The sequence below is a fragment of the Papaver somniferum genome, chromosome 4 (genome assembly GCF_003573695.1).
Source record: "Papaver somniferum cultivar HN1 chromosome 4, ASM357369v1, whole genome shotgun sequence".
In the NCBI taxonomy this organism is placed as follows: domain Eukaryota; kingdom Viridiplantae; phylum Streptophyta; class Magnoliopsida; order Ranunculales; family Papaveraceae; genus Papaver; species Papaver somniferum.
In genome coordinates this window covers 95750460-95770417 of record NC_039361.1, presented here as the reverse complement: position 1 = coordinate 95770417, position 19958 = coordinate 95750460, and the positions used below count along the sequence as shown (strand labels likewise).

Below are 19958 nucleotides of genomic sequence, written 5' to 3'. Positions count from 1 at the left end.
AGGGGGTGGATTCAAAGCCCTAGTTTATCTTTCATTGCTTTTTAATCTTGTTGCTTTAGTATAATCATCAATCTTTAGTCGTATAAACAAACCCCCTATTTGATCTAAATTAGTAAAAGTAGAACTTAGAGGTTTACTATCACCAATCCAACTCCCTGTATGATCGACCCGTATTTGCCCTGTTTTACATTGTAGACATTGTGTGCTTCCGGTTTATAATCGTAGGTTTGTAATCCTACTAAAGGACCACATCATATGAGATCGAATATTAGGTTAATAAAAAACCGAAATCAGGCATCTAATAAACCGAATACACATGGCAAAATATAAACATTCATTCACAGGCTATGTAATCGGTAACTATTATAATAAAAATTATAAAATAATAATTTTATTCATAATTAATAGTTTTATTCGAAAATAGACTTTCTACAATAACTGAAGTAAATCAAAACATTGATGTCTATTTTTTTCTCTAAATAAGGATTTAATCTTATTGTCATCTACTTGTTTCCATGCAAGAGGTCTCCTAGTCTCTCTTGTAATTCCGTTTTAAGGGGAAATCTTGTCGAGTAGAGACTGAAACTCCGTTAAGACATCCTCATAATGATTAAGAATGTTAGTAAGATGCATAACATCACTTGAGGAGTTTTCATGGGCTGTTTTCAGTAACCTTTTATAAGAGAGCACTCGTTTCCATTCAACATCAACTCTTTCATCAAGCAAAACTCTTCTTCCGATTAGGTCTAGTACTCCATCAAGTACACTGGACGCATACACCCTTGAAGAGAAAGTGAGTTGAACTGAATGGTGGCATGTCTCGTTGCATAAAGTTAGCCTGTCAGACTCTAAGGAATCAAGATATTTCTCAATCTTGTGAAGACAGTGATCACTCACAAACTCCCCGCAAACTATTCCATTCACCACATAGAGAAATTGATAACACTTTCCCTTAAACATGCGAGCAAGTTTGTTGGCGAGAATCATAGATGTCAGTCTACTCCTTAGATCTTCATTCGGTATCATCTTGAAACCATGCTTGTGAAAACCTCAAGATGAATATTTTGAGAAATCAGAATATTTATTTTATTCGAAAGTATTTCAAAAACTTGCAGAATAATCCAACTTTTTATTTCCGAAATTGAAAATACATCTATTTTTAACAAAACATATTTTCGGATACAAGCTCTTTCGATACCGATCCACACATGGGCTTTTAGGAGCCGAATTGGCCCATATAACCGAAGAACAACCCACAAGTTATAAGTTATGTTGAGGAATTTTTAAACATAAAATAACTTGACTTATTTAGGTTACCGATTCCTTTTAGCCTGTCACTGGTTTCAAAGAAACCATTGTGCGGAGAGTGCATGTGACTACTTTCCATAGAGAAGTTGAGAAGAAACTCTTTTTTCTTAAATTCATAAGATTGAAGTATATACTTAACTCTAATTATATTGTAATAAGATTTTATCACAATACTGTTTTTTAATACAGTAAGAGTTCCTACTTTATTAGTAACATCTCGAGTTATTAGAGAATGATGTTTTTGATTCTCTGTTTGAAAGTAGCTTTCCATCTGGTTGCTTATAGAATCTAATCCAAAGGATTGTTTGTGAATATTGATGATACATGACCAAAAGTAAGATTCACAAATCTTAAGATCCTGATATGAAATTTCTCTTAGTGATATGTTCACAATGAGAGACAGGAGCAAGTGAGGAGATTCTTCTTAGCCCATTCAAGTCAAAATTATGGAACCTTGTTGAATTGAATTGATTTCCTTGTTAGAATGATTCTTCTCATGAGGAAACCAGAGAGTTGTCTCTTAAATTTAAGAGACATTTTCTTGAGAACCCGTAAGTTTCTGACAAACATTTAAATGGTTCCAGGGAATAGAGTTTCATATCCTTCATTTATGTTTTCCACCATGGTACCTTGAGGATATCAAATCTTGCAACTACACTAAATGAGTCATCCATTAAATTCAATTCTTATAGATTGGATCGCACCAAACACAAATTGTTAGATTTTTCGTGTTTGCCTGCTCTAATACCAATTGAAAAGACGAGGGTACCCAAATACACCACAATGTTTTTGTTTCAACCTATAAGTCCTCTTACCAAGTGTGATCTTCTATGGACAAAGTCGAGATAATACAACAACTTCGGTGTTCACACTTTATGTGATCGTCTATGGATACGAGATCGAGACAATACAACAATCAAAGTGTGATACTTGATAATAGGTTCGGTAATAACCAAACTCTATAGGATCACTATCAAGTATGACAGAGTTAACATATGTGTATTTTACTTTATTATAATAAAAATTATAATGGGGAAATCAAAGTAAAAGACACAACAAGATTTTGTTAACGAGGAAACTGCAAATGCAGAAAAACCCTGGTACCTAGTCCATAAATGAATACTCTCATAATTAACCCTTTATACAAAATCTAAAACAACTTCGTATAGTTGAGACAAAGCAGACTACCCCTAGCTACTTAGTTCCCTTAGTATCCCTGCGTTTCCGACTTCAAGAGTCACGCACTGGTATAATTCATTTGGATCGTATTCCAAACAGTAAAGGAACAACAAATCTGTTTAGTAACAAATTCTTAGATTCTTTTCAAGATAAAGATATCTTCAGTCATACGCAAAGGATTTTCTGTTTAATCTAATAAACTCATTTGCTTGGTTAGATCAATCTAACTTTAACTATCGAAATAGTCAAGTCTAGATTCGCAATCAATCAATATAGATCTCAGAGAGAAAATATAAAGCGATGCCGATCTCACGCAACTAATCAATCGAATAAATATTATTCTAGTTGGATCCCAGCTGATCAAGGCTTGTGCATACAATTCACAAGATACAAAAACCAATAAGAAATCTTCTTCGTCTTCAAATCTTCTTTAATCTTCAATAACCTGCACAACACCACTTGAATCTCCTATGATCAATCATGCGCAAAATGAAGTCTGTTAACAATGGATTATCACAAGATGTCTTTATATCTAACAATAGTTCCAAAGATCTCGTCGATACTTCGATCTAGTTTAAGTGAATCTTATATCAGAAGAGAAGATTCTTAATAATAAACAAACTAGGCGCAATCAAAGTTTCAACAACCGTTGGTCAATCAAATCAATCGGAAACTAATAACACTACAATTATCTAGTTTCCCACCAACGGTACTCGTAGAGCTTCTTAATTCCATGGAAGTTTTTAAATGAGCGGTCGTAAGAGATTTCATATGATTAGGATACTTTCCTCTCAGAATAGACGGTTCCACTAGAAACAACAAGAAATGAAGTTTGCCTGGCTCTTAGGATAGTTTGCTAGAAATTCAAACTTAGGTATTTATAGACCAAGGATGTTTGGACACCAAGGAATTTCTAAAACCGAAAATATTCTCAAGATATGCAATGAATAGAAAAAATCGGTTTTCATAATTCTAATAAATGCTTGTCCAATATTTCTGAAATCTCTCAATAGAAAATCCCCAATTAGTAAATTCACATTACAAATTTTTATTCTCTAGACATATGCATTTAATTACTGGTAATTAAAGCATATAAAACCAACAACCTTAATTAAAAGATTCTCAATTTATTTCGGCACAGGATCACCTTAATACTAAGGAATATATTTGAACAATAAATGATAAGAGTTACTGCTCGTGTTCAAAGTATTGTTGACATTTTTTCACTGTAAATCGTTATTTTATATTTACATTGATTTACATTCTTGGAATCGGTCATACCACCTTCCAAACAAGTTTAGAATTGGTTTCCCTGTATTCTAAGACTACTATGTGATTGATCAAATACCACATCACATACATGGTTTCAATCGGTTCTACCAATCACTAGGATCGGTTATACCTCAATATGGAAATACTTGTGATCGGTCACACCAGTTACCAGGACCGGTTACACCAGTTATAAGGATCGGTTCCATTTACACATGGTAATTATTGTGATCGGTCACACCAGTTACCAGGACCGTTTACACCAGTTACCAGGACCGATTACACCAATTACAAGGATCGATTACAATACTCATGATCGGTCACAACAATTACTAGGATCGGTCACACCAATTACAAGGATCGATCATACCATCACATGGTGATTACTTAGGTTCAATTACACTAATTAATAAAAACCAGTCATACCGAATCATAAGTCAGGCATTGTGATTAGTTATACCAAGATACATAACATAAGTTAAGATCGGTTCTACCATCTCACACATGTTTGTCATCCAAAGATTTGCAATGAATGGACGTACCAGTAAGCCTATTGATTTCTATTTCGATTCATAAAACAAGTTCATGAATGTACTTCCTTTAAACAAATGTAAAACATTGTTTCCTAGGATGAAATCTTCACCATAACCCATTCACATAATCATAACAATATATACAAGATTATGTCGATGTCATATCTACGAAGTTCAAAAGATAAGTGTTATACTTCATAGTCTAATTCCCTAATACTATGATCATACAATTTTGATCATGTCACATTACTAGAGTATTATACAATACGTACAGTATATACAACTTCGCAGTTATGTTTTCAATACAGCACTACTTGAAAGATACGTTAGGAATGAAATAGTTCAAGTCAATATTAATAACCTCAAGTGGAAGGATGATGTCGTCGTTGTAGTTTACTACTTCTTCACATTATTCAGGTATTTGGAGTAATACTTGTATGTCTCAACATTCCTAGACTTTCTAGTCTAACCTAAACGAAGTTGACTGTAGTATTTAATCAAGCGACTTTAGATGATTTTTGACACACTAAAATATGACAACCAAACTTGACATACCAATGCTTGGAGAGTACAACCGAGCTATGGTCTAACAGAAAAGATTTGAACTCTATTATGAATTGTGTTCATACCAGACCATGCCCTCCTCTACTGAAATTAGGGCAACTAGTCTTTGTGAAGGGGTTTTTGAACTTATTGGAAGAAGAGAACTCTTGAAAGAACTATTCTCAATTGCTCGTAATGAAATTAGTTTTCATGATGTATGTTGGGCATCTTATAGAGATTTTCATGATCTTCAAATGATTAGATTTCACACTGTCAATCTGAAGATGTTTGAAGAAAATCTTGAAGAAATCTTGGAGAACAAAGATGAATAAATTAAAGATCGTATAGATGTTGATTTATTTCGATATATCTGTATAAGGTCTATTTTGAATAAACCTGTCAATATTATGAATAAATTATTATTTTATAATTTTTGTTTCATGTGATAGTTTCCGATTGCCTATTCTGTGTATGAGTGTTTATATTTTTGCTATGTGATTTTGAATTTATGAGATGTCTGATTTCAGTTTCTATTAACCTTAATATTCGATCTCATATGGTGAATCCCTTATGATTTGTGTGGCTTTTTGATTTAGCGTGATTAAGTTCCAGCCCATGTTGGTAGGATTTATCAAAGATAAGGTATTCCAATTGAAACTCATATGTGAAAAGTCATAATATGTTAATAATCAATTTATGTTTACATAAGTTGTGTTTAGCATAACATATGTGTTTCGGGTTTTCAACTTTTGCTATTGGCAAGCATTAGTTAAAACCGATTCAACCTTTCTCTGGTAAAGGTTGCTTTTGTTGTTGTTCTTTTATTCTTACGATAGGATGACAACAAACAGGGGGAGAGTTATTATTTGTACTTGCGCTTAATGATATATCTTTCTGGGAAAAGTAGTTGTGAAAATTAAGGTAATAATTTTATTTGTTAGTTAATCATTTTTCATGTTTAAGAAAATCCTGTTTATATTGCATATATTTTTCTTTTACTTAAAAAAAAATTGGTACAATTGATATGTTCCATTATTGTGTTTGGATTGGTTTGTTTGATTCAATTATTTTCGGTTAAGAAAAACTGTGTCAATGTATTTGGCTTATGGTTTGGTATCTTTTTTGTTGTTAGGTATCAAGTGTTTTTTCTTATCGAAATTCGGTGCAGTTGCGGTGCTGTAATCTATATATTTGTTTCAATTGCTTCCGGTTAGGAAAAATAATTGCAAGTCAATTTATTTTGATTTGAATCTATTGTTTTTGGCTTAACAAAATTATAGGGTCATTTGTTTAGTCCAATTGATTCCAGATAAGATAAATTAAGTTAAATCTGGTCTTAGTTAGACTTATCAATTGGAGGATTCGGTTATTCAAGTCTAATCGAATGCCTTGACAAGAAAAACTAGTTAACTAACCTAGTGTTTGTCTTGTCTAAAGGGAAAGTTCTAAGTTATTGTTTGAATAATTAGAGCCTGAAGAGAGAAATAAAGTTAATTCTGATCTTTATACTGGTCTTATCGAAACAATCGATTGTACATACGTAATCGATTCAATAATAGAATTAAGTATCTTAGTCGATTTGTTGGACTAAACGAAAAATTGCTTCGAGCAATCGTTTCCTTGGTAACATATTGAATCAAAATTACTTTTGTAGTTACGGTTTTAATATTGGTTATCTAAAATGGTATGTGAAACCTCCTTGCTTACTCTTATAGGTTGTACAAGTCCTATAGATTTGTAAGATCCTTTCGGTTTTATCCTTTATTTGCTCGAACTTTTGTCGTTTTGTGACAAAAGGGGGGAGACATATATGGAGTAAACAAGTGACGTTAAATCACTATGAAAGGACAATTGTGCTTAAACCTTATATCTAACGAAAGAGTAATGCATTGACTAAGGGGGGGAAACATATCATATTGTTGTGTAGTATTTCATACTACAAAAGGGAAATAACAAAGATATTCGGATTGGATATTTTCCTAGCTTGGCTTTAGGGGGAGTAAAAGCTTTTGTTATTCAAATGTCAACAACAACATTTATTGGTTGAATATATGCAGGTTATTGTGCTGTTGAAACTTGGAATCAAGCGTATAAAGAATGCATTATTTTGTAATTCGTTTAGCTCCATATGTAAATAGATTTTTGTCATTAAAATTGAAAAGGAGGAGATTGTTAGAGCATAGCTCATGTGAACCTGCCAAGCGTTGGTATGTCAGTCAAGTTTGGTTGTCATATTTTAGTATGAAAAATCATCTAAAGTCACTTGATTAAATACTATAGTCAACTTCGCTTAGGTTAGACTAGAAAGTCTAGGAATGTTGAGACATACAAGTATTACTCTGAAGACCTGAAGAATGAGAAGAAGTAACGACTACAATGACGACATCATCCTTCTACTTGAGGTTAGTAATATTTACTTGAACTTGTTTTCATTCCTAAAGAATCTTTCAAGTCGTGCTATATTGAAAACTGTTGATGGTGGATTTTCGACAAAAGCTAAAATCATAATATCAAGATCTTGCATATTTCTGACATGGCTTCAGACACATATGTGAAACTCATATTTTAGGGTTCGTGAAAGCTCATTTCACAATTTCTGAACGAGCGTACACCCTCTCAGAGCATGCATGAATATGTGGTTCGTAAATCCTCTCAACTGAGCTTTCGACATTTCGCATATTTCATCAATACTTCTGTATAGGAATCGATAATGGTTGGACGGATACTCGACATATTGCATGCTGGTATAGAGCGTCAACGTCTTCAGGATGTCTCAATGTTCCCTGACTATACATAACTAATATTCAGAAGGAGTATGATGTCACTACCATCTCATACCTCGATTCTCGAATAAACGCTCCTAGACATATTGCATGCTAGTATTGATCAATTTATAGATTAACTCTAGCGCAACATTCATCAATTGAATTCCTAGAAAATAACCTATTTTATCTCATTACTCCGTTTCATGGCTTATTCTCAGCTGAATTCCATGGATTAGTAATAGACATTCAATCTGTCTCATTACTCTGTTTCATGGCTTATTCTCAGCTGAATTCCATGGATTAGAAATAGATATTCACTTTTCGGGCATTTAGGCTAGCACCGAGAAAAAACAGAGAAAATGGTGCGATTGTACTTAACAATAATTCACGAACAAGCACCCAAATATGCATAAGTGAGCACCCAAATGCATAAACGAGCATCCAAAATATGGAAGAACGAGGAAACCTATGCAAAATAGGGAAAGAAATTAATATAAAATAAAATAAATAAGAGGCGCACGGGACCGGGCCCACCGGTCGGCCGGTCATGTCGTTGTGGCCGGTCCCGCCTCTCCTTTTATTTTATTTTACTTTAACCTATTTTATTATTTTCCTTGTCTCATGAAAACTCCTTGTTTGAGAAAACTTCCTCGTTTGAGCAAAACTCCTAGTTTCTCCATATTTCCTCACATGATGATGAAAAATAATAATATAAAATAGGGAAGAGCACGAGACCAGGCACATGGGCTGGCCGGCCATGCCTTGTCCATGGGGTCTCATACCTCTATAATTTCTTATTTTATTATTATTATTTCTTCTCTCATCTCATGAAACTCCCTCGTTTGAGCAAAAACCTGATTTTTCCATATTTCTCCAATATTGTTCAAACTACCAAAAAGCCAAAAGTTAAATGGTCACACGACCATCCGGGATTCTCAAGGAAAATATTAAAATATCATTTATTTTAATATTATCAAAGTATTGGTCGCACGAGAAATGTTCTACTTGCTCATTCAAGCAAAATTGAGAGTTTCAGTCAAGATCAAACTCTTCTGAAATCCAAAAATTGCTCGAACACGAACCAGAAAATACCAAAATTCTCATGATCGAGTCACGGACATGCCACCTTGAACGACCAAGGTCGGCCCCTTGGCTTACAGAATCCGGTCCCACACCCTATTATGATTTTGACCTAATTATCTTCCATAATTCATATTGGGTTCACACTATTTTCAAACAACTTGGAATTTGATCAATCGACCATCAGTTAGTCCCACGACCACCAAGGACGGTTTCATACCCCTTGGTCGGTCCCTCCTTTCTTCATAATTAGGTTTTACCACTTAATGCTCAGACGAGCACTATTTTAATAATGATTAAATGATCATTTAATCATCCTTTCACCAACTGTCTATAAAGAACTTTGGTGCATGATCATTCGAGAACCTGGGCGCTACATGGTCGGCCCATCATCCCATGTAGTCGGTCTCTCTCACTCATTTGGTTGATTTTCAGTATATCATCAATTGATCAACAATCGATCAAAATTAGTTTAAACCAAATGCTCTACAAACCATAATTCTGAGCAGGTTCAAACACTAATAGTTTTATGTTGATCCAACAATCAACATCCTAATTAATTATACAATATTCGGTCAAGCTACCAGTATTTTTAATTAATATTTTATTTGGTTCCGCTACTAATAATTCATGAATCGAGCAATATTGCTCAAAGGAGAAATATTTACTCAAACGAGCAATATTTTTTTAAACTAGCAATATTTACTCAAACTAAAAATATTTATTTAGAAAAACTAGAAATATTTTATTTGGTCCCGCTACCAATAATTCACGAATCGAGCAATATTTGTTTAAACTAGTAATATTTATTTAAATGAGAAAAATTTACTCAAACTAGCAATATTTATTTTGCTCATCTATCAACACTAAATTGCTTAAGTTAGCAAAATATACGATCAACTGGGTTCGGAACTTATTGATTCAACTATCAATTGCTCGGCCTAGAAATTTCCTCATGTTGATTCAACTATCAACATTCGAGAATTCTATTGATCCAGCAATCAATATTCTGATTTATATTTAATGTTTGGTCCTGCTACCAACATTTTTCTCGACTTAGCAACATGGTTCGAACGGACGACCATTCAATATTTCTGATTCATACTTTGTCATTCGATCATTCATGATATATTTTATCAGAAATGAACACTCTGTATAATACAACAATGTCTTTGATTTGCTATCGAACTCAACATATCAAAATAAGTCCTTGATCGAGCAATCGCATCGGACCCTCGAGCCAATTATAGCCGCACTTTCACATTCATATAGGTGAGTCTATCAAGATTACTCCTGAATGTACCCCACTCTAAATAGAGATATAAACATCATTAGATTTTAAAATTTTAAAATTAAAAATTAAACTCAACCTTTACTCGTTTCAGGATGTCATGTCGTGTGATGAATTCTTCAAAAGAATGATTCTCGCATCTACTACGAGGCCCATTGAAAAATACCTTTTTTAACTTAAAATATACCCCAAGAGTACAAGATTACAAAACTATCCTTTTATAAAAACCACGGTAACCACTAAATTTGTCTGCCATTTGCATTTTATTTTTCAGTTTCTCTCCTTCTCACTTTCTCTCCCAAAAAACCAAATCAGATCCAAAAACAGATGAAATCAATCAAAATAAACACCAAAGAAACCAGGAAATTACTCGTTTTACATGATCTAGAAGATCAAATCTGACGAAAAACACCAATAAATTAGGAAATCAATTTTCCAATATCGGTTTACCGTAGATCTTCAACCACAACATTGAAGATCGAATCAAAGGTAAATAAAGATTTCATGTCTCAATTCAGTTTACATAATTTGATTTCAATTTTTAGGGTTTGGTACAGGATTTATCTTCAAAATTTTGTTTGATCTATCGATTTTGATTTATGTTTCAAATACATGTAGTTTTTTTATCTTGGTTAAATTGGGGCCTATAGCACTTAATTTGGGCCTATAGCTAGATGACAAAAAAGGTCATAGAAATAACCTTCACACCATCCCTTATCAAAATAATTACCCAAGTACTTATTTTACCCCTGATTAATTAGTATTAATTAATCTTATTAGGGGTTAATTATGTTTTGGTGTGAGATTAACTAATGTTAGAGAGTTCTTCAAAACATCAAACATTTTGATTTTTTTCCGTAAACAGTACTCAGAATCGGTTTACGTTCATGCGCTTGTAAACCGATTCTGGATTTGTGTTTCAAATTAACAGAGGACATCTATAATCGGTTAATGTTGCCACATGTGTAGTACGATTTTAATAATCAGATTTTACATATTACATATATAAACCTATTGTTTCCTTTAATACGATTTTTTTTCATTCATTTCATTGTTATTGTAGGATGCATTTAGCACATGCATCAAGCCTTTAAACCCCTACGAGTTATAGTCTCGTGGGGGTTTACATAGAGGTCTACCCACAAAACCTATACAAAAACTTCTAAAGCCATTAATCTTCCCCCGAAGATGATACACGATCCATGAAGTCCGGGTCATCCTCCGGGATTTTTTCTGCCAAAAATTGATAGCTTGCATCGAATGCGAATGCTTCCCCATTTTCCTCCAAGTAGCGTGCTTTCACGACTTCGTGCTACAAAAACACAAAAACAAACTTACATTTGTTAGTGGCGTTTCATTGGAAGATAAAACAGCATGGGTTACGTAAAACAAACCACAAAAATACTTGCAAATTGTTCAATGGACAAGTTGAAGAGGCGAGTGTTAAAAATCCGAGGTTGGATAGCTAAATAAGAAAGTATCACATTTATGATGACTAGGTTCCTATCATGGACTTGTTGAACACTTCTTCCATTAGGATTTCCAAATTCTTGGCTAAATTTGTTGTGTACCATAGCCCAAAAAATTACGGAATCCACCCTTACGGAGGACTGACGTCTAAATCGAGTTTCCGCATACCATGCTTTGGTGATTACCAAATCTTCGTTTGAATCAAATGATGCCATTTCTTGTATGTGGAGGTATGAAATGAGTAGTTGTGGAGTATATAGAGTGAGGGGGAATAAAATGATCAACTTTGGGGCAAATGAGGTCCAAGGGTGAGGTCTCTATTTATAGAGAAAGTCCCTAACGGTTTTTTTTTTTGGAAAACGTGAAATAATTTGGCATAATCGGTCTTCTAGAAGGTATATATAACCCGATTCTGTTTTTCAAGCTAGAATCGGGTCATATATGAATATATAAAAACCGATTCCTGGTGTTTTAATGCCACCAGGAATCGGTTTATATATATTCATATGTGACCCGATTCTAGCTTGAAAAACATACAGGAGAAATAACTTGCATAATCGGTTTATGTTGGCATATCGAGTAGCCCGGTTGTTGGCATGTCAGGCAAGAATTATTGAGCAACAACACATAATTATGATTAAAATTTAAAGTGCGTTAAGTTCAACACAGATATCATCCAAAATACAAACCTTAAAAGAGTGTTAAGAACTTAAACAACCACAAGTCTCATAAACCTAAACTTTTAATATCTAAAGCTTAAACGTAAAAACTTAAACAACAGGAGCATCAACATCAGCAACACCACCATCAACAGGAACACCAGCACCATCAGGAGCAGCATCTTGTGCTTGAGCCATTTGTTCCCACATACCTTCCATTTCTGCATGGAGCTCCCTCTCAGCTGAAATCATGTTTCTCCTCATCCTAGTGAACCTCATGACCTCATAAAGCTCCTCCAGTGCAATCTTCTCAATCAATGCGAGGGCTTGTTCAAGATTGGTCTCACTCCCATAAGTAAACTTATAGAGGCTTCTTTATGGCACTCGTTGTGGTTTCCTAAGAATTCCCTCCAATGTGAGTTTTCGAGAGTAAAACGCTAGGTGTCCGAAGTCCATATCTATATAAAACAAAAACAAAAAACTAGTTAAGAATCGGTACATAATTAAACATATGTAATTCGATTCTGACTACAAAAACATACATGAGTGTGAAACATTAGTAATCGGTTTATGTGGTACATATATAAAATCCGATTATGAAAGGAATCTGAAGAGTCAAACATAATCGGTAAATTATCAGGAACATAAAACCCGATTATAGGATGGCATAATCAAAAGAAAAAATGTAGGGCTAATTGATGTTTGATACTAACTTTTTGTCCAACATTAGTGTTTGGTCTAACTTTTGTCCAACTTAGGGATTGGTACCTGGAAATGACGTTGACTCGTATTGACCCGCGTTGACTTGGTTAAGTCATGACGTGTCTAAAATTTGGGGTAATTAATACATAATTACTAAAATATATTTATGTTCGGTAACAATGACCAACGTGTCCTAAACCAATCTAACACGTGGACGATCCACCTTAGATCTCCACGTACACCTTAGAGATTAACGATTGAGAATCTAAAACTTGCTCAATTTTATTCATTCATCTTTTGCACTTGCAGAGAACCCCATCTGCATCTCCTTGTTTTTCTAAATATCCATATACACACAGAAACCTCATATATCAAAACAATAAGCTCCTTTTTTTCTTCTTTAAATCTCAAAACCATTTCGACACCATCCTGAAACAATTCCCCCTCTCTTTTTCTCTTTCTCGCATGTGATTGAAGATCTCAAAATTTCAGATTGAGATTAATCATCCGCCCTAAAAATTTCATATTGAAATTAAATTTCAGATTTATTTAAGTATTTGTTTAGTGGGTTTGAAGACATTGTAAGGTTTTTAGTATGTTAAATTTTGCTTTTGGAGGTGTAAATTTAGAGGTTGGGGATGAAATCAGGGTTATCAATTTGAAGTTTTAGAGTGCCCTAAAATTGAAATATTGGGGTTTCTGGGTTGTTCTTATTCTCACCAAAACATCTTCTTCTATTGGTGTATTGATGGAAGTACTGAAGGTTTGTTTATATGGGTTTGGTTGTCGTTGTAGGCTTTCAATTTGAAATAGGCACCTACAATCGATCTGCGTCCAATTTCTACTGATTTTACCCTGTTTAGATGATCCGATCTTCACATATGGGTATTTGATTCATAAGAACGGTAATTGTCTTTGTATTATTGCTATCATTTTGGGTTCGTTTTTTTTATAAGATAATTGAATTTGTGGTATGAAAGTCAAGTTGAATGAAAAGAAAGAAGACTGATTTTTAATTTGGGGAAGAACATGAAATTAGGGTTCTTCTTCAATTAAATTGTTATTGGTCATCTAACGACGTTAAGTAATTAGATTTAATTATTCTTTTTTGTAATTATTAAACAGAAGTCATGATTTAACATAGTCAACGTTGGTCAACGTCAATTCCAAGTACCAAATCCTAAGTTGGACAAAAGTTAGACCAAACACTAATGTTGGACAAAATGTAAGTATCAAACACCAAATAACCCAAAAATGTATCCAGTATCGGATTATCCTAAAGCACTTATAAACCGATTCTGGTGGTGTATTTTTATATTTCATTTCTAACCCTAAAATCGGTTGATGTTAATCATCATATAAACCGATTACTGTGCATGCTCTTCATGGCGGAAACCAAAACCCAGAATTAGTTTATTCGATGTCAACATAAACCGATGCTGGATGTAATCAGAGATTTTGATTTTCGAAAATTGAAGATTTAAACATGTAAATCAATCAAGAAATGCAAATCATAGAATGGATTGATGGAGATTTACCTTTTTCTTGGTTGGATCGAAGATCTTGGAGGAGATGATAAAAAAAAAATTGATTAGGGTTTAGAGAATTTGGAAAGATTATGATGAAAATAGAAAGTTTTTTTAGGTTTAGTTTTTTTTTGTTTTTGGATTTACTGAAAATAGAAAGATTATTATTTATATGAGATTGTTTTAGGAAATAATGTGGGGGTAAATTAGTATTTTTTAAAAGTTTGGGTGCCCAGAGTAATTTGGTGGTGTGGGAATGAAAATTTGATAGGCCCCAATTAAGTTCTATAGGCCCCAATTTAGCCAGGTTTTTTTATACCGTTATTGATTTGTGTTAAATCATGCTAATTTTCTTTGATTTAGTGTTGCATTCATGGGATAGTAAACAACAAAATCAAGTGATTCTGGTGGTGTAAAGAAATCAACGGCTTCTCTTGGTGTTAAGAAATTAGGAAAGGTAAAAAAAAAGGGTTTACTGGTTTACTTGCTTTTGTGCAGCTTCGTAGTGATTTTGTTTCATTTATTGATTTTAATTCATTTACTGTGTATTAGTAGTATTTTTCAACTTGTAGGTGTTGTTCTTGAAGGGTCTAGGTGTAAGAGCAGTAGCAGGTGGTTATATATGGAGCACAATTTGTGCTATGGCTCCAGGTTTGGAAATAACCTGTAGTAGTTGTCTCCACTCTCGGAAACAACTTGTGCTAGTTGTTCCAGTTTTGGAGACAACTTGTGCTAGTTGGCTACATTTTTGAAGATAAGTTGTGCTAATTTTCATAGTTGAAGTAAACTGATTCAATACTAACTATTTATTTTTTTCAAAATAGATTAAGAAAACATGAAGAAAACATCAAAAGCAAAGAGTTTTTACACTAACATTGGAGTTACAAGTTTATTTTGTTGTTAGAATTAATAAGTGATAATCTATGAAGAAGCATAACATTTATCTCATTGTTACATTTATACCTTTAGTTATAGCTTTCGAAAGGAATGCATCTTACTACAGTTAATAGAATCAAGAATGAACTAGAAAACACAAAGTCACCCCACATACAATATTGTTAGAGTATATCTCCATGTATTTTGGAGTAGACCAAAGTATAGTAAATAACGATAAAAATATTTAACAATGCTGACAGCAAGTAGTTTTTTCCATTGACATCAAGTAAGTTGTAAGCATAGTTGAATTAGTATCTGGCAGCAAGTAGTTTTCTTTTTAATTCTTCTTTTTTTGATACCAAATTAACATAAGAATGAATGTAATAAGATTGATATCTTATATCTATTAATCACATTGCAGGAACGTGGATTCGGCTCTTCTTACACAAGTAGATCATGCATAAGAGTGCAGCCACAAAGTCTCGATCGTGATCGTAAATTTGTAAGTAGATACCCAAGGAGAGAAGATGATTACAAAAGATATGCAGGCACTCCTGCAGAAAGACACAGTACTAAGAAACAGAAAGGATATGAACTGTTTGTTGGTGGGCTTGACACAGATAAAGATGGGGATGGTTTAATGTGTTTAAGTTAGTTAAGTTATATAAATCCACTTAGTGATTAGTCCATTAAAAATAAGGTTTCGCTTTTGTTAGATTTGTGTCTCTTGAATGACACTCTAAACTGAAATGTGATATGAATGGACATATCTTTTTTAAAATTAATGAATTACTATGATGTATTGCAGGAATACATGCTTACGGAGATATCTTAAATATACAAACAGACCCACGCAAATTATTTATTTTGTTTTGAATCAACTAGCTTAAGTTGGCCCTGAAATCTGAAGTGCGGCAATAAGTGGAGATAACTAGGCCAATTTGGTCTCAAAAGTAGAATCAACTTTCTCAAGTTGGCTCCAAAAGTGGAGTCAACTAGCATAAGTTTCCCCAAAAATCTGGAGTCCAGAAAACAAGTTGGATTTATAAAGTGGAGTGAACTAGATCAAGTTGAGTCCAAAATCATACAAATGCGCAGTCATTATGTCAAAAATATTTTTTAGATCAGACAAATTTTACACAGCCGGCATGCCATCACAAACCATATAGCCTTGGTACACTTCATTTAGAGCGTAAAAAGATCTTTAACACAAATCCGTTACAGGGGAAAAGGGAAGTCAACTAGTAAGGACAACGCAGATAATCCATACACTCCTAATACAAATAACTTACAGAAAGAATACAATGTCTCAATTTTATAAATGTTGAACCTAGTACATATTTCCAATGACTAACGGATATAATATCTCCATGTAGGCTTGTTTACAGATCCGCTTCTACACTTCTCACACAAATGAGCCTTAGAGAAGAGATACCTTCGAGTGCGAACAATATGCAGCGTGGATAAATTTCTTAGCGGCTTAATAAAGTAATACCAAAAAAGACTTGATACCATTTCATTGGAAAATTGCATCAACTAATGTATAACAAAAGAGAGTATACGACAGATAGGGTTGCAACAATGAGAAAATAGATAAAAAAAAAACAAAGCCAACTAGACCAAGTTGTCTCCAAATTTGAAACAAACTAGCCCAAGTTGTCTGCAAATGTGAAGGCAACTAGTCCCTCCAAAAAGAAAAAGGATACACAAAATAAGTGAACCTGGCGTGAGTCGAACACGCATCTTCTGAGATTGAGTCAGTCGCGCTACCATTGCACCATAGATTCGTTGCAACCACTCCAGGATATGATTAAAGATAATTTCACATGCTTCTCAAAAAATTGGGGCCAACTAGTTCAAGTTGCTTCCGACCTTGGAATAAACTGGCTCAAGTTGCCTCCAAATCTGGATCAACTAGTTCAAGTTGCCTCCAAAAATGAAAGCAACTTTCTCAAGTTGCCCCCAAAATCTAGAGTTCAAAAACGAAATGGAACAAACTAGAAAAAGTTAAACTATTTCTAATCCTAGGACAATCCTAAAAAAAACAGAACCATGTACACATGTCTTGGCAGATTATATAGACCCACGAATCAATAAATGCATCAAGAGAGAGTATATCTAAAAATATATGGAACATAATCCGAGTATGAGTAATGATAGTGGAAGCAACTTGATGAGGTTGTCCAGGACCACAATTACTTTACCTTCTCTACGGAACAGTTGTGATCGGTCAAGCAGCTAATCACCAATTCCAACAACACCAACACACATAAACCCACTGCACTTTCTTGGTAACACCACCCACAGGTTTCATCTAATATAGTTGTTTCAATTTCACTATTGAAGAATGAAATTATCGAACTGATCAATGCATCATGTGTGAGCAGCAAAGAATACACAACAAATGAAATGGGAGGAGCAATATTCAACAAAATGAGCCACTTTAGTTTACACGATGTACCCCAACAGACATAGCGACATATATACAAATATACTCAGAAGGGACATGTTATTATATGTGAAGGCATGTAAAAACATTTTAAAAGGCTTGTCTACAACTATTCAAATTACTACTGAAAAGTAAAACATAAGTGGATGAATAGTTGGATATAATGTTTATTCCCTGTAAACTGAGCTTAAATAAGCTCGTGAGAATAATGGAAAATTAGTCTCCCCAGTGAGCATTTTCTATCTGTTTCCCAATCCTCAAGCATGGTTGAACACAAAAACTTGCTTGCTAACAGAAGATAGCTTTTAAAAGAAATAAGATAGATATTGTGAATAATTTATATGAAGTATGAATTATGATGGTAAGTACCTACTGGGTGTGGCATTAGGAGTCGTTGGTCGTGGGAATTTGTGCTACCATTTGCACCACAGATTTGTTAAAAACCACTTAAAGAAAACTTGATCATTGATCTATCGCAAGAAGCAAACAACCACTCAAACAAACTTGAGTACACATAAGATACCTGCCAAAGACTATAACTACGACTGCATTAATAGATAAAGCTTCTTCAGGAGCAATGTCCAAAACTAATACTAATGTCAATGTCCACTGATCAGTGGACAACTCTCTATCCACTGATCTTAGTACTTGTGTAGACATAAGAAGTTAAAGTCCAAATAGATAAGCATTTACAGTGTCAATTAAAACAGCCTTTTACATCTAAAGAGACTGCACTAGCATGCAAAAGCTAATAATTTCAAGAATGAGATAACTCCAAAAAAACTTTTTACTGAACATGTAAATAAGAATACTATAAAATTGTACATGAAATTACCTTCAGTCCGAGCATTTGCCTTATGTGTTTTTGCAAATATAGCTTTTTCGAAGGCTAATTTTGCACTGTTTATTGGGATGTCATCAATATTTGTAAATCAATATATGAGTCTCCTGCATTGCATAAGACCAAGAAATCACTCTACTAATCCACAAAGCATATATAACATCGCAAGAATCCAAAAGCATGTGACGGTTTGAGTTAGGTCCTAAATAGACAAGCTAAGAAGTCCAGCCAAAGCTGTAGAGAATGCAATACTGAAATCGTCCGAGTCTTGCAAAGGTGAGAACATTCCGCCTTTGTTATTCTTGACAATGACTCTAAGCACCTAGAGAATGGAGCACTCATGAGAAAATGTACCTAATTAAGTAAATTACTGTTTGGGAAAAGTAAACTACTGTTATGGAATAAGTGAAACTACACTTGTAAATTAGTACCACTCAGGAAAGCATTCCAACAAGTTTAATATTAATAAGTGAATCAATGAATCCACTAATTCGCTCATGTATGGGACAATTTAAAGAAAAATTTAAAGGAGTTCACCTGATGTGTAAGGTTATGTATATCTAGAATACTGACAACATCCTTACAAACTCCACATGGGCGATATTTAGATGCCAAGAGGCTGAAAGCACATGACATTCAATCACTGCACATAAAATTTTATTGTTAGATTATAATTTAAACCTTCATTATATAGCTAAAAAATGGAAATAGCAGATAAAATCAAGATAATAGTTTTATGTTTCTTAGTCATAAGCTCAAGCATTAGCTGCAATCCGTTTCATTACAAGATTCTTTCGGCATGTAACAGAAGCATGCAATAGAGAGACAACCACCCTTAAATTCATAGGGGAGATATATACTATAAGGAAAACATAAATAATAAAAACATCATTCAAAGAAGATTACTAAAAAACAATAGGAGACAACACCGTAACAAGAAAAATTAAGGACTGAGATTTACGAATACTGCATTATCGTTTTAAGAAAACCAAATCAAATGATATTTAACACGAATCAACTAAATCAATATCAGTAAACATTTGAGACACAAATCAAATAGAAACTATCAAAGATTACTGACTGATTTTGCTGAAATTTATTGAATCAAAATCAAAACCGTAAAAAATGTAACATAGTTTAAACTCTTAATTGATTGTTTACCTTTTGATTTAATCTTCCTGTCGATTGGATTTCATCTTTACACCTAATATCTTCGAAAATCGATTTCAAACCGTATCATAAATTTTTTAGATCTGAAAATTGAAAACGTGATCGTTAGTTTGAATCTTCAACTCAATATTATGAAATCGAAAACCAAGAAAACAAATCTGATTTCAAAATCAATTTTAACCTAAGAAGTGATAACAAGTTAAAATCAAATGTATAAAATGTAACAGATCTGGTGATGGTAGTAACAGAGGTGGTGGTGCTGTTTATGGTGGTGGCGATTGAGATGGTGATGGTGGT

The 19958-nt window shown here is 33.7% G+C and overlaps 1 long non-coding RNA gene across 2 annotated transcripts; it reads right to left on the bottom strand.

Moving 5' to 3' along the window:
• Positions 1-17625: 17625 nt before the first annotated feature.
• Positions 17626-19958, bottom strand: LOC113276154. 2 transcript variants are annotated; one of them, XR_003324091.1, is made up of 3 exons: positions 19653-19958; positions 19029-19134; positions 17626-18813 (listed from the first exon to the last, which is right to left on the bottom strand). It is a non-coding gene; the product is annotated as an uncharacterized LOC113276154 (long non-coding RNA). The 2 variants fall into 2 exon arrangements; XR_003324090.1 differs by having other exon boundaries at positions 17626-18598; positions 19653-19957.